Raw genomic sequence first — 5,417 nt, 5'->3', positions numbered from 1 at the left:
AAGGACAATTCCCTCTGTTAAAACATACATCCTTTATCTTCACTTGCAACTGAAACTTCATGGGAAAAAAATGTCGACTATATATAGTAAATTCTTTTTACGAAATCTTTATCTATGTAAAAATTTATTTTCAATTAAACTATACTAGATGGCATGTTTTATGAACGACGAAAAAAGTAATAGTTTTAGAGTGGAGGCTAGATCTAAATTCCAAAAAAAACTTACTTCACGTGGAGATCTAGAGTACAATGTAAGGTATGTGAATACACATTATTGACATCAAGTTTGAAATTACCGCTCAAGAATGATCAAGTACCACATGGATGAGTATGAAATTACTTGTTACGTATCCCTAATAATTATGAAATCACTATCTTATAACACTAGATTCCCTATATTGTTGTGATCAAGTATCATGTAGAAATGCACCAAATTCATAAGGTGTAATTGTCGTATGTGTCGATCAATTTACCTTCCCACAAGAATCTCCTATATCATTGCAGTCGAATATCAAGTAAAAATGCACTGAATTCGTAAGCTACAATTTTCGCTCGTTGATCAACTTGCCATAGATGCTAGATCAACTTTTACATTGCCCCCAGGGCACATCTCCAAGTGGTAAAAAGGGAGGGTGGAGAAATTCAGCTTTGCTTGAGGCTGCTGCGTCAAGAGTTCGAATCTTGAAACATGGATTTGGCTCTTGAGTAAGTGCAAGTGTACAAGCAGCCTTCCACCCTGTACCCTTGGAGGCATAACCTGCGATTTACCTCCCTCACGATGCTCCAGGGCAGGAGTGGTGGGGGACCCTTAAGATTAGCGTTTAACCTTTTTAGATCAACTTTTACATTAACTGTGTAATCACCCAAAATTTGTGTAATCTCTGTCATTAGTTTCTGCATTTTATCCCTGATTTTCTATTTTCCCTTGCTAGCAGTGCTCTCTTGATCTACCAACCTCGAGTCTATTTTGTTCCTCCTTCCACTGACCTCGTAAAAGATTTGTTTAATCCCTAAAAAGGTCATCAGTTTAGTTTCCTTCTTTTATAGGTTTCCTTTTTGTTTACCTTTCTTGTAATATATAAAAACTTATGTATTTTCATTAAAAACCTAATTTTGATGGCTCAACAGATCAACAGATTATTGTTCACTCTTTCTTCTTCTTCTCTTCTCTTTCACTGTATTGGCTCAAGATAGTTCATATTGTTAACAATTATACCACCCAATTATATCATTTCCGTGTGTGTGTGTGTATATATATATAGAAAAAGTTAGAGGGCCACACGGACTAGTCCAGCAAGAGCTGCCAATTCCATTTCATCTTGTATCTAATTTGAGTATTACAATGTCTGAGAAATTAAAATGCATTCCAATTTCATTGTACAACGTGATAAATAATATCATTGTTAATAAAATCAATATTAAACACCATTTATGCTAATTAATATTACTCCTTCAAGTAATTGCAAATCAATTTAGTATGATATACATACGTAAATATGCCGAGCCAATGTTCTTCTACGTTCTCCTAAACTTTAGAAGACAAATTTTAATCGAGGGAGCATGTTACGATTATGAGACTAATCAACTAGTTAGGATGGAACATTGTTTTGAACAAACTAGATTAAAAAGCATAAAAAATATTTTTGATCAACAAGAAGCAAATTTTGATCCAGTTATTTTTGGAAACAATATACAAAGCTCCCGTTTGGTTCAACTAATTTTTTTTTATTAAAATTCAAGTCAAAGATAATAATTAACAATATCCCAAGCTTTGGTTTGGTTCAACTAATTTTTTTTATTAAAATTCAAGTCAAAGATAATAATTAATTTTAACCACGAATTTCATGGGATTCACAACTTTTTAATCACACATTTTATCAAATTTGATCAAAATATACTAAAAATCTAATTTTAATCAAAACCAAATAGGGACATAACAAGGTAACATCTAAAATTTTTATCGAAACCATTTTTATCAAGCCTTGTGTCTGACACGAAGCCACTTTCCGGTAATGGAAGCTTGGTAGTTTAACCAGAGCTAGATTAAACACCCGCTCTTATATCATGAAGAATTTGAACAATTTGGTGAAAGGAGCTTTAATTTTCATACATAACATATAAAATCTGCATTGCAACTAGAAGTGTAGTAATGCTGATTACATGGAATTTTACATAAATAGAAAAAAGCTATCATTGCCACATTTTGTTTCTTTATTGTTGCCATGATTTGATGTATTTTTCTCTAAACAAATTCCATATAATCATCTCCATGATTAGTTGCTTATCTTTCATGATTTGAGACATTTGTTCCCTTGATAAAATGTTATATTTATATCTCGACTATTAACTACACATACAATCATCTTCTCATGTCATATTAGAGTCCCTTAAGTTTCCACGAACAATTCAATTTCGATTCGATTAAATTCAAATGAGTACACGAATTTCATGAATAATCTGCACAAATGAGTCATCATCTTACATGGAAATATTAAGAGATAAATATACCTCAATTTTTGATATATATATCTATTCCTCTTAGTAAGATTAATCTATTAAAATGAAATCTCAGGCTTAATACCTCATCAACCCATTTATTTTACAATAAATTGTAATTGGTTGATTACTAAAACTTTGAAGAATATTATTCATCATCACTGTGGCATTTCAATTGTGTGGGACTCTGCTGCTTGGGCCAAACACATGAAGAGAATTTCAGGTTAAAAAATCAGCAATTATTTTCTACAAATTTATGTATTGTTAATTTTTTTATTATTATTATTTTTTTTTTTGGGGGATACATGACCATAGATTTTTTGTATGGAAAATTCTTATGCGTGACATCGTGGTTTTTCTTGTTCTATTTGTGGTTTGTTCAATAAATAAAAATTGGTGGAAATGGTCAAGTTCAAGGTATTTTATCAGCAATACTTGGGAGCTTGTTTGAGTGAAATTCTATATGATTGTAGTAGGTTTTCATATAATGAAAGTTTTAATAGTTCATGAATTTTTTGTACTATATTTATGTTTTCTAGTTCGCTATTTTTCTTTGAACAATAAAATCACGTGGACTAACGAAGGGAAATTGTCTTAGTTCCAAATATTTAGATGACTTTAATTGGTCTTTCATCTTAAATGTAGGATTTAAGATGACAAATCAGTTGATTTATGATCTTGAGCACCGCTTATAAATAGCAAAATTCTAAAACTTTTGTAATTTATGTAAAATTTCACTTGATCAGTGACAACAAGAAAAAAACCAAGAGCGACCAAATTTCGCAAAAAATATGGTTGACTTCCCACAACATTTATGACCTGTTACTACTTGGAACCTCCCAAGTAACTCAAATGGCTCCAAGTAGTTAATCAAAAACTCTCGAAGCACTCCAAAAATCTCAAGTAAGAAAGTCAAGAATTTAAGATGACAAATTAGTTGACGTATGATCATAAGCACAGCTTATAAATAGCAATACTCTTAAACTTTTCTTCTCCTAATTTATGTAAAATTTCACTTGATCAATGACAAAAAGGAAAAAATCAAGAGCGACCAAATTTTGCTAAAAATATGGTCGAATTCCCACAACATTTATGAATAGTTACTACTTGGAACCTCCGAAGCAACTCAAGTGGCCTCAAGTAGTTAACCAATAACTCTCGAAGCACTCCAAAAATCTCGAGTAAGAAGCTAAAAAGGAAACAATGATACATTTTATTAATGACACTACAGTAAATTTTGATCCTCAAAAGGGTCTTTTAGTTACGAAATTATAAGTTGATAGCAGCTGTGCATTTGTCACAGCTCAAAAGTTGATAGCTAGGTGTAATTAGTAATGACCAAACTTCCCCCACCACATTTACTCGCTCTGCATTTAATCTTACAAAAAACGTGACTGCATATTTCAGAGCATCCAATGAGCAATGGCGCCTTGTGCAAAAACTTGTGTGGTTAATTTCTCTGCACTGACTAGCCATCAAATTATGTGGTTACCACTTCTCGCTTGAATATTTTCAAATTTGAGATCCCTTTTTGTTGTTGGTATTGATTTATTCATTTTATGGATATATAAAATTGTTAGAAATTCCTCGATGCCTAGTTGTGACAAGCTTCAATAAATTGAGTGCACACATGACTATGTTAGAAGGCATTTGAGTGCCATTTTTTGCTCATTATTAAAAGAAATATAGTCGTTCGAAAATTAAAGTTGTAAGATAAAAGTCAAAAAGGCGCTAAATGAGGTCCAAAACGATAACATTTCTTTCGAAAATGACGTGAGAATGGGCAAATAAGCAGGCTCGATCTTCTTGGCATTAGTGCTATAGCTGTCTTGGACCGGTAACTAACTTGGAAGCCATCGTCAGAAAAGGCTCGATTAACTCTTTAGACACACTTGGGCTGCGCTTAGGAGGCAGTCATGTGCATATAGTAAATATGATTTCATTATTTTAGTACTCCTTATTCATTAATAGTACGGCTGGCAGATTTTGTGTTTTCTTCTAGCGTTGACCAATGGTCACACTACAAAAATCAGAAACCTGACCGCTTAAAAACGCACAAGTGCACGTGATCGTGATCAAGTAATATATTGATGAATTAAGTGTTGAATCCAGGAGGACTATGTGTTTGATCGAGTTAAAACTATTAATTCCCTTAATCGAATAGCAGTAAAGTGTTGTAACAATTAATGTCTAATTTATCAATTAACTCGAAAGTATAGTTTTATCAAATTTTTGAGATATATTGCTAAAATGTGAAATCACCCTTGTTAATTCATTTTTAGTTCAACAATTGAAAGTGACAATTTGAGATCATTCTTATTGGTCAATATTCCTATTTTATTCAAAAGCTTATCTCAATAGCAGTTAAATCTAATCCTATATGTGACATTCCTATATCTCTATGAAAGATACGAACATGCAAGAAAGCATTAATCGAGCTAGAATATCTATTGAAACCATGTGAAGCATATATACATATCTCTATCTTCTATCGAACCTCCAATGCTAATGATTCTACTGTCTCTATCGATGATAATGAAACCCACAAACAAATCAACCAGTGGCCAATTAATTGAAAAGCAAACTAAACAATAATAAACATCCAATCATTCAAACAAACTAGCGTCAATCCAATTATTCAAATAAAAATCTCATAACAAGGATTCGTCTCATCCTAGCAATGTAAAAATACAGTCGAGCATGTTGAAATTACAAGAAATCATTAGAAGTTTAATAAACATCACCTGGAAATTGAATAATTGAAGAGAAGCGATGGATTCTTGATATCTCCTGAATTCTTCTCCCAATTCTTGAGTTGTTTTGTTACATAAAAAAAGGCTCTTCCATGTTTATGGGACGTTCTGGTATTTATATGGCTCAAATCTAGATCAAAGATATCGTCCAAAACCTTACCAAGTTGAG

This window comes from Olea europaea, chromosome 4 (assembly GCF_002742605.1).
Source record: "Olea europaea var. sylvestris chromosome 4, O_europaea_v1, whole genome shotgun sequence".
Lineage (NCBI taxonomy): Eukaryota > Viridiplantae > Streptophyta > Magnoliopsida > Lamiales > Oleaceae > Olea > Olea europaea.
This window is presented reverse-complemented; position numbering follows the sequence as displayed.